This window comes from Suricata suricatta, chromosome 4, assembly GCF_006229205.1.
Source record: "Suricata suricatta isolate VVHF042 chromosome 4, meerkat_22Aug2017_6uvM2_HiC, whole genome shotgun sequence".
Taxonomy (NCBI): Eukaryota; Metazoa; Chordata; class Mammalia; order Carnivora; family Herpestidae; genus Suricata; species Suricata suricatta.
Window position 1 is genome coordinate 36,317,916 of NC_043703.1, and position 11,071 is coordinate 36,328,986.

General features: G+C 39.7%; 1 pseudogene; it reads left to right on the forward strand.

Annotated features, from left to right (window-relative positions):
• The first annotated feature begins 8,567 nt into the window (after positions 1 to 8,567).
• On the forward strand, positions 8,568 to 10,658 carry LOC115290549 (annotated as a pseudogene).
• The last annotated feature ends 413 nt before the right edge of the window (positions 10,659 to 11,071 follow it).

An 11,071-nucleotide genomic window follows, 5' to 3' on the forward strand; every position in this document is an offset into this window, starting at 1 on the left:
GTAACGCAATTTAAAAATGGGCAAGTGATATAGACTCTTTCCCAAAGAAGATACACTGATGGAAAATAATCATGGGAAAAGACATCATTTGTCATTCGAGAATTGCAAATTAAAGCAACAACGAGAGAGCACTATATTCTGATTAGAAAAGCCAAAATCCAAAAACTGACAACACTAGATGCTGGTGAAGATGTGGAATACCAGAAACCGACTCATTGCTGTTGGGGATGCAAGACGGCACAGCCACGTTGGAAGACAGTTAGAGGCCTCTTAAAAAGCCTTATTAAGTGTTACCAGAAGATCCAGCGATCACGTTCCACACACCAAGCTTGCAGGTGGATGTCTATCACCGCTTCATCCCAACTGGAAGAATCCAAATTGTTGTTTCAATAAGTGAATGGATAAACAAACTGTATTACATCTAGAGAAGATAACATCATTCATGGATAAAAAGGGGTCAATTGGATAACAAAATGGATATGGATAAGCCAAAAGTGAGTCAATCTAAGAAAAACAACCTGTCATTCCAATTATATGTCATTTGGCAAAAAAGCTAAATTGAAAAGCAAAAATGTCAGCGATATAAAACAAATATGAGACCTTGCTGTTATAAAGAAGTGATTAAACAGTTAATGAAGGAGAAGATAGATATTTCCTGTGTAAAATAATTCCAAATAGTGTAGGTATTCTAGTGCAGGATTTGACCAGCAGCCCCTGGGGGCGGTGATGACAGATTACCCCAGATTCCTGAATCAGAGAAAGCAGAGGGCGAGGGGGGCAAGCGCTCTAGTGGAGATGATACGGCACAAAGCTCTTCTCCAGTTTTTATTGAGAATCTTACCAGTACACTTCAAGGAGGGCAGGAATTCAGGAGTGTGTGGTTTCAAAAGCAGGAGCAAAGCACTCATCGGGGTAACAGTACAACCAGGGTAGTGATGTGCAGGAGTATGTCACAGGGACAGTGTATATGTTACAGAAGGGGGTTGTTTAACTACTTTAGATTAAGCGTCTACAGACTGGGAAAACAGGTTGATCGACAGGCAAGGTCAGGCTGTCTTCAACCTTGACATTTCAAAGGAGACTCAGTTTTCTTGGTCTACTTTGTTGCTTCTTAGCACTTGCTAGCTGCAAACATTTTTTTTTCCTTAAATCTTAGCCAGACAGACTCTACGAGCCTCCACATTCTTGCCCTGAGTAAAGGGGGGCATAGCCTGTAACCCTTCAGAGTATGCTGTGTCTAGTGATTCCAAAGAGCACAATATGGAAAGAGGAATAAAAAGTACCTTTATAGTGGAGAACACTGACAAGCACTCAGTCAGCCTTGCAATCAAGGTCAACATCAATAGGATGTCTGGATTTGGTGCTTTACTTCCATGTTCTTTCTCCCCCAAACCCGCAACCCCATCACCCCAGCCTATTCTGAGAAAAGCAATAGATAAATTCCAATAGAGGGACATATTCACAATATGCCATCCTTATAACTCTCAAAGTTATCAAAAACACAGAAAGTCAAAGAAACAGTCACAGCCAAGATGATGCTAAGAAACATGATACTAGAAACATGATAACTAAGTGTAATGTTTTATCCTAAGTGTGATTTTGAAAGAGAAAAATAACATTAGTTAAAATTAAAACAGCTTGAATAAACTTTGGATTTTAATTAATTAATTAATAAGGTATCAATATTGGTGCACCATTTGTGATGAAATCATTCTAACAAATGATACTAATAACAGAAAAAACTAGGCATGAGATACATAGGAACTCTGCCCTTTCAGTTTTGTTTTGTTTTATAAATTGAAAATGTAAAAATATAAAAAAACAAAGTCTTTTAGAAAACACGTTTAATAGCTTCATGAAATTCTTTCAGAAAGGATTGTTCAAGTGTCTGCATATCTAATAAATACATTAGGCTTATAAAGTTGTGAATAAATTATTGTTAAAACGAAAGATATATTTAAAGGAATGCAGCCATTTTTTTTTGGTTTGTTTTCAACACTGTATCTATAACAAAATGTTGGCTTATTGTTTATTGTCCTCATCCTCTGGTACATGTGTGCTCATATACATTCTTTCATTTGGGATCACAAAATTATAGACATTTCTGAACTTATAAAGGTCTAAAATAAAAAGAAATGTATATGGCCCTTGGAGATGTTAGCAGAAACCTCACACACTAGTTAGTAAATGCAGATGTTGTTGAAATTCTTTTGCTGAGATATATAAATGAATAAACTTCAATAAAGACTGGGTAAAGAGTTGCCTTCAGGTTGAACTTTGTGTATTTATACATTGGGTTGTTTTCTTTGCTTACATGTTATCTGCCCCAAAGCCCCAAACGACAGTCCTTTCACAGATTCACAGAGACTTGCTGTTGTTTCTTCAATAGAAAATCCCTCTCTGATACTTCTAAGTCCGTCTTATTCCTCTTCATTTATTTTCAGAGGATGAGGTGAAAAATGTAAAGGAAACACTGTTATTTCTGTTATTAAATTTCTGTTATTATTCAGAAATTAAAAGTACTTTTTTCATTTTGAGAATAATTAATATATTTTAGCTTGTCAGCAGGTCATGAATATAAATTTTTGCTGTAATTGAATGATGCTAGTGATCTTTTATTTCTGTTTTTTTTCCTTAAATAAAATCTATGTTATGCAATATTTATTCTTAAATATCCCTTATTTCTTAAATCTTTGTGGGATAAATTTAGACACTCAATGTTCTGATTTCCACTAGCTGTTTTACAGAACCCAGGTTGATTAGTGTCACCATTAAAGCTAGCAGTAGCAGTGAAAGGTTTTTGTTATTGGTACAGGAAAAACAAACAGTGAATCAGTGCATTTTCAAAAAAAAAATGGAAAAACTTATTTTATATAAAACTTCTTTTACTTTGTAGCTTTATTTTGCATCTGTAAGTATCAAACTAGTGAGAATGTCAATTATAACAAAGATGGCCAGTGGAGTTTTGACCTACCTTGCTTTCCGGTCAACTTCTAAAGTACTTATATTGAATTTGCTTTTTCCAGTTCAACTTTATTCTATAATCCAGAATTTTACTCGATATTTTATTTTAAGTACATATCCAATATTGTCTTCTTTATTTTATAATTTTCCTTGTATAATCACTTCTGTGATGTTCAGAAATCTCAGAAATCAAGAATAAAAAATATTTTCTAATTCTGAAGATATAGGAGAAAAGAGGCAACTTGCCTCTGAATACAACAACTTAATATGTATATATCTCTATATGTGAAATATGTAGTATATCACATATATAGTTATGTATGATGAGTTAATGTTTCTGTAAACTAGATTTATGCAAGAATGAAATGGGATGTATGTAATAACTCAGAAGGTTACCTTGAGTTACGCTGTCTGCTGGATCAAGTCGGAAGAAACAAGTCAACTAAAAGTTAAGTTCTTGCCCACAAAGTGCAAAGGGACATTTTCCCTTTATCTCACGTTTATGTATTCATTTATTTTTTTTTTAGAATGAACCTCTTAGTCTGCCTGAGAAAGTTCTAGTTTGATGCCTGATGTTCTGACAAAATAATTGATAGTACCCCCTTTCACTCAGAAATGTCTCCTTTTGGAAGGCGTAATGTATGGTATTACAATAGAAGGGACTCCATCAATCATCCGTGCCCTCTCATTTTCCAGCCGCTTGAAGGTTAAGACTCTCCCCTTTAAAATAAGATTGGACTTAGCAAAGGTCTATGGGGGAGGGAAAGGGAGAGAAATAGAAGGAGAAAGGTAAATCATGAGAGATTCTTGAATACTGAGAACAAACTGAGGGTTGATGGGGGAGGGGAAGGTGGAAGGGAGTGATGGGCATGGAGGAGGACTCTTGTCAGGATGAGCACTGGGTGTTACTTGGAAACCAACTTACAATAAACTATAAAATAATAATAAAATAAAATAAGATTGGATATGAAAAATAAGAAATAGGTTTTTTCCTGTATAGTAATCTGCATTACTCTTCACCCATTAAACTTTGGTGCTTGGCATTTGGCTGGTCAGTAGGTAGAGTATATATTACTTTTGATCCTAGGGTCATGAGTTTGAGCCCCATGTTGGGGTTAGAGTTTCCTTAAAAAATAAAAAATAGGGGCGCCTGGGTGGCTCAGTTGGTTAAGCCTCCAACTTCGGCTCAGGTCAGATCTCACGTTCGTGGGTTCGAGCCCTGCGTCGGGCTCTGTGCTGACAGCTAGCTCAGAGCCTGGAGCCTGCTTCTGGTTCTGTGTCTCCTTCTCTCTCTGCCCCTCCCCCTCTCATGTTCTGTCTCTCTCTGTATCAAAAATAAATAAAACATTAAAAAAAATTTAAAACACCATTCCAAAAAAATAAATAAATAAATAATAAAAAATAAATAAGACGTTGGTGTAAATTCTGATACTCCAGTGTGGTAGGATTAGAAATCATCCTTTAGAGGCACGTGGGTGGCTCAGTCGGTTAAGCGTCTGACTTCGGCTCAGGTCATGATCTCACGGTTCCTGAGTTCCAGCTCCACATTGGACTCTGTACTGACAGCTCGAATCCTGGAGCCTGCTTCAGATTCTGTGTCTCCCTCTCTCTCTGCCCCTCTGTCCCTTATTCTCTGTCTCCCTCTCTTTCTCTCTCTGTCTCAAAAATAAAGAAACATTAATTTTTTTAATTTTAATTTTGGAAATTGGCTAAACTTTAAATAATTCACTGATGAAATAAGTATTTAACCTGTACCATTAAAATGACTTTTAAAAAATAAATTTAAGGAAACATTTCCATTATATATAAGAATGCAAAATTACATTTGTGTTGTGAGGGAGATTTAGATCTCCTAATTGAAATCTCTGGTTTACAAAAGTATAATTGTGATTTGTTACTAGGACTTAATCTGAAAAGAAAAATATGTTTGCGAAGGTGATGATATGTGAATAAAAAGTTTGGTATATGAAAACTGAATTATATTATAAACAATAATTTTAGCTGTCCAGACAATCTGTTTTCCGTGTATGTGAGTGCATGTGTTGTGTGTGTGTGTGTCTGTGTGTGTCTGTGTGTGTGTGTGAAGAGAATGATACAATGGGAAGACGGTATATGATATTTGTGGTTTCCTTGTATTGGTTTCCAGATTAATATCCTAGTAGATTATTTAGAATTTAGGTTCATTATTTAACATTTTATACTTTACATATATAACCAGAACAGATAAAGTTAACTAAAATAAGTTTTGATTTTCTTTAAATTAGATGTTTTGTTTAAAAAATTAAAATTTATTTCACAGAATGAATTTGTCCATTTAGCTCATATTAACACAAATTTGCCATGATTTTGATTATATTTTTTAACTTTTATATGTTCTCACTAACTATGGTAACCTGCATTAATTGGAAAGTGCTTTCTAAGAGGACATGCACTTAGTTGGCACCCTTTCTGTGGGACTAAATTAAACCTGATGGCCTGGTCTCTCGCTTCATTGGTGTGGTAATTCCCCTTAAAAGGGACACTTGCTGATAATTGGGTGAGGCTCAAAGAGGACTTACAGGTCCACAAGAAGCTCAAAGTTTGTTGAGTCTTTTTTTACTTCCAGGACTTCAGTCCCCAATTATCTACTCACCACAGAGGTCTCATCACTCAGTAGGAGCCATTTGAAAGTGCTTCTTAAACTGAACCTCTTTCAGAATTTTTGGTTACACCTGTTAGGATCTGTCAGAAAGTGCTACTTCCGTCTTTCTTCGCATTTATCACTTCCACAGCTCTCCTACCTGTGTGGCCCAGACTAGTGACGCAGGAGCTCGCTCCCGCCTCCAGAAGTGAGTCTGGAAAAGATTGCATTTTCCATTCGGCCAAATACTATATATTCATCAGTTTTTGAATCTTTTTGATCATCTTATTGCCTATTGAGACCATCAGTCATTACTATGGAGCTTTACAATAGCTGGGGATGTTTTGTTTTGCCTTTTTTTTCTCCTTTATTTCAGTCCTTATTGACGTAATTCAACAGAGGGAAGAAAAATTCCTTTTTTCTTGGGAAAATTATTTTTGCTATAACATAATATCTATTCACATAGATGGCAAAGAGATATCAGAAGAAACTAATGCTCCAGCTTATCCTTATAGGCACTTAGGTTTAAAGGTGAAAACTGTTAGTTTGTATTCATTTGTCAATAGCAAAATTAATACCTAATAAAATGTGTATCAGGAAATAATCTAACAGAAATTTCTGGAAGGTTTTGTATTAAATATGGTATATTTTATTTTATAGGCATCAACTGATGTATATTTTAGTGTAATTCTACAAATTATTGATTGAAAAATAAAATGTTTGATAAATCTTGATATAAATTATAAAAGAAACAAATACATAAGGTATAGAAAAAAACAGAAAATCATGATATAGAGAGACTGAAAGGGTAATTAATTTTCGCTGTGACTCTTAAGTGACTATAACCCCTAAATAACTTCCTTAGCTTTCCTGCTGAACTCAAACTGTCCAAACAATAGTAGCTAAACCACAACTACAAATTTGCTCCCTCTACGACTTGCTGCATGATTTATGCTACCTAAATTCCTCCGTATTTCCTTAAGGGTTTCATTTTCAGGGAAAAAACAAAAACTTGACCTCTGATTAACCTCTCCAAATATGTTTTATGATATTCTAAGTGCCTTGGTCCTCTCAGAACACTCATCTGAACTCCTTTTCTATCTATTCTCAGGATTCACTGTTTTTAGAAATGCTAGAAACACCAAAACTACCAGTTTTTGGTTATTTTCTTCCTTATCTTCAGCACAGTGGCTAAGAGCTCAAGATTCATAAGCAGATGTCAGCTTGAGTATTAAGCAGTTGTTTCATTTTGGCAGAGTTATTTTATCTCACTGAGCTTTCCTTTTCTCTCCTGCACAAATTGAATCACTTTTCATTAACTGATTAACAAAAATACATGTTGTATTCCTATTCTGTACTGGTGAGTCTGCTAGATGTTGGGTACGTAATATTCATCCAAGCGGAGGTTAACTTTGACCACATGGATGATAAACAACAGTGAGAAGAACAAATACTTAAGGTTTTCATGTAAATCCTACATTAAAAAATTCAGATATGAGAACAAAAAGCCATGTCTTTTTCAAATTTGAAATCATAGTCAAACTGACTTTGAGGTCCTATCTCATTATGAGGGCAGGGAATCGAATCTGATGTATTATTCGGATCATGCTCCTTTCTCTAGGGTTTCACAGCAATACGACTGTGGTGATAAAAAAAGGCTGGATAATTGCCATATCTTTATCCCATCATGGATTCCTTGGATGTGCTTCCCATCCATGCTCAGTAATACCTGGAGGTTTTATGACACGCTGCTGCTAATGTGCATCCTAACATTCACCAATCCTTTCTGGGACATTTCAAAACAAAACATGAAACTATTTGTCTGGAGTTGAAACCACTGCCCCAGGTCTCTGCAAGGTCGTGGCATTTGGGTATTACTGTCATGGGAGCCCCATTCCCCGTCAGGCCTAGAATAAATCACCGCCGATTCTCCTGCGCAATCTTCTGTCTCCTCGGAGGCACTGGTTTGTCTCTGCTCTCTATTGGCAAAATTCTTAAGGAACTCAGGTTTCCAGAGAACAAAATCTAAGATCCCATTTTCAGTAAGAGTCTTCTTATTTTCTTCTCTACAATTCACACATAACATCATTCAAGAAGAATATCTGAAGGAGAGAGGTGGTGGACATGTCTTGTTGGTCTGGTTCCAAACAGATAACAAAATCATAGAGACAGAAACAATTACTATCTAACATAAGCTAGTTATCAAGTATTAAGAGTACCTAATATGAGTTAATACTTAGTATTTTAAGCAATAACTATGTCATGATAGACAGTAACAAGATGCTTTGGGAAGAGCTGTGTATTATTTGGGATTATCATAGAAATAATCTCTGAAGAGATGACATTTATGGTAAAAGATGAAGTGTTTTGTTTGTTTTATTTTGTTTTTATTCTTTTAATGCTTTGTGAAAGGCTGGGGAGAGAACAACTCCAAGTCTTGGAACCTCCATGGTTGAATTCTCTAAGCGGAGAAAGAATTGTAAATTACCAGTGTGATGAGTGTATATTAAACAAAAGGAAAGAATGGGCGAAGAGACCACGGTGAGGATAAATAAGGCTCAGGTCATATAAGATCCTGTCAAACATGTAAAAAGAATTTTGATTCTAAGTGCTGAGACAAGGTAAGGAAGGATAGGTTTAACTGAACAAGTCATTATTTTATTATTATTTTTTAAAGATCACTGTGGCAGCCACAGAGAAATATGTTTGGGGTAGAATGAGAGAGAAAGCTGGATGATGTGTTAGGAAGCTCCTACAAGTATCCGGGCCAGAGAGGAGTGGAGTAGGGAGAAAAGACGACAGATCGTATTGGCAGCGGACCTATCAGTTTTCACTTAAGAAATAATCAATATAAGGGCGCCCCCTCCTGGTCGGGTCAGGCCAGGCAGGGCGGGCCGGCTTTTGTGGGAGGCGGCAATGGTGCTCAGGCCCAATGGATCCCTACAAACCATGCTGATAAGGGAGCAACGTCCTAGGAGCCAAGATGAGCATGAGGATCAAACTGCAAAGCAGCAACCACCCCAACAGCCTGCTGACGGAACTCAGTAAGTATCCGATCTGGAGATCATGTGCAACGTCACCACTGTGATGGGGATCTGTTCCTTCCTGGCCCACTGAGCTGTGCTAGCAGGATACTTCCAGAACCTTTTCCTGGCTTTATGCCAGGACCTAAGTAGTGGACTTCATCACCCCTGTCAACTTTGAGAAGATTCTGGCAGCTTGTTTGTCCACATATCAGAGCTCTTGACAGATGTGATTAACAGTGGAGTCACCCGTGAGGTAACTGAGTGCCTGGGTGTGGAGGACCTCTTCGGGGCCTGTCACGCCACCTTTCCTGACCTAGAAAGCACTGCTGCGGCCAAACCCTGTGCAGCACCAGTGGTTCCCAGGACTGTAGCTCAGCAGAACCCAATGGTCCCCTTGAAGCACTCTGGGGTGGTGGGGAGCACTTTGGTCCTAATAGAACTATGTGTTACCTAGTGATGGTGGAGGAAGGTATAATGACTCTAACCATAGCCTGTGTTTGCTGCAGCAGCCACTGCCCACAAAGACAGAGGACGGTGATGCTCTTTCTCCTTTCATGTCTGCTCCGAGTATGATGACTCAGCCAGTCAGAGTCACTGTTAGCATGGCCACCCCAGCTCCTGCCAGCCACACAAAGTTCAGAGCAACGGAGACCTCAGTAAAAACAGTTTAGTCACTCCTGGCAATGCAAACAGACATGCACCACTGAATCCAACTCCTATGTGAACGAGAGCAACCCCTCCAAAGATCCAGGCTTTGGGAAGATGGATGAGCTCCAGCTGGAGGACCCAGGGGGTGATGATTTGCAGTTTGAAGATCCCACTGGAGAGACAGGCAGAGTTTAGGCGGGGTGATTGAGTTGAGTGATGATAGTGACAATGACAGAGTGGTAACAGAATAAGGCCATGCCCTGCCAGCTGTGCAAGACAGTTCAACATTCAGCTGATCTGACCATATGCTCGAGACCACGGGGACCTGCTCACAGGCAAGTGCAAGTTCTGTGAGACCAACTGCTTGCACCAAAACTCCCACGTGACCTGTGTTCTGTCCCACACTGGTATTGTCCTCTTCTCTTACAACATGTGTCAAACCAAGTTCATGACCAAGTGGCAGCTGACCCTCCACTGACGGAATGAAACATTTGAGAACAACATCGCTGTCCATCCCAAGGAACCCCTGACTAGGAGTCTGGTTTTGTCTTCAGGGGCAGCCTCTAAGAGTTAAATGTGCTGCCTGTGTGAAGGGAAAGCACCGGCCAAAGATTTCCATATTGCCCATCTCGAGTTGGAAGGGTGGGGCCTGCAGTACGTGTGACCAGCACTCCTCTGACCTCTGCAGCTGCACAGGCACATGCTCTTCCGTCTCTGCATTTCTGTCCTCTCCTGCTCTGTCAGTGTGAAAAGCTCCGTGGACTGGCATCTCCTAGAGAAGCACATAGCCGTGCGCCAAAGCCTGGAAGACACCTTCTTCCACTGCCACTTGTGCAGCCAGAGATTCCAGTGGGAGGCTGCGTGTGGCTACCATGTCAGCAGCACAAATACAACAGTGGCCTTGATGCAGGGCCTGGTTGGGGCTAGAGCACCCAGCAGTCCAGGAGTGGACGCTGCCAGCAGAGGGGCTTCTGAGTGACCAGCTGGCTCTGCAGGGCCAACCTGACAACAGCAAGTGCAGCGGCACGGTCTCTGGCAAAAGGTTTGCACACACAAGTGAGTTTGACGACCTCGGGGGGATCCACACAGACGAGAAGCTGTTCCCGTGTACGGAGCGCCACAAGTTCTTCCAAGGTCATGCAACTGTCAAGCGCCGCCTGAAGACACACGTGGGGGCCCCCGTGTACTGCTGCATGTGTGTCCCTGAAAGCTCCACCCTTAACCTCAAGCAAGAGGCTGACATGCGCAAAGGCAGCCTCTTGCTTGACCTCCCTGTTAGCAGAACGTCGTGTACTTTCACCATTGCCAAGAGGCAGAAACGAACCTGGCCAGCTGACTGGATCCCAGAAGAGCCACGGGAGCTCTGGTGTTCTAATGGCTGCTGTTCCCTGTTCAACTGAAGGTTTACTTTTGTTTTTCGGGAATTCTGTTCTGTCTTGTGTTGAAGGAAGAAAAAAGAAGATATAGGTCCATAATCTGTTATTGTTTTTGAGAAGCAGTGGCTCTATCATGTTTACCTCCTTACCTGCTCTTGCCCATGAAGGGCTGTGTTTTTTTCATCTTTTGAGGCTAGTTTGGGGATCTTGTCAGGCAATTGGCTTCAACTAGACCACCTTCCCCCGACCTCTCAAGTTTCAGAGAAACCTATCAAAAACAGATAGGTTTTATGCTGCTAAGAACCCAACCAACAGCCTCCCTGAATAGAGGAGGTGGAGAGAGGTTTTCACTCTGGGTATTATAGCCAGATTTCTGCTGGGACAGCAGCTACGAGAGAGATTTTGGGGAATGGGGTCATTCAGAAAAGACTAGTCAG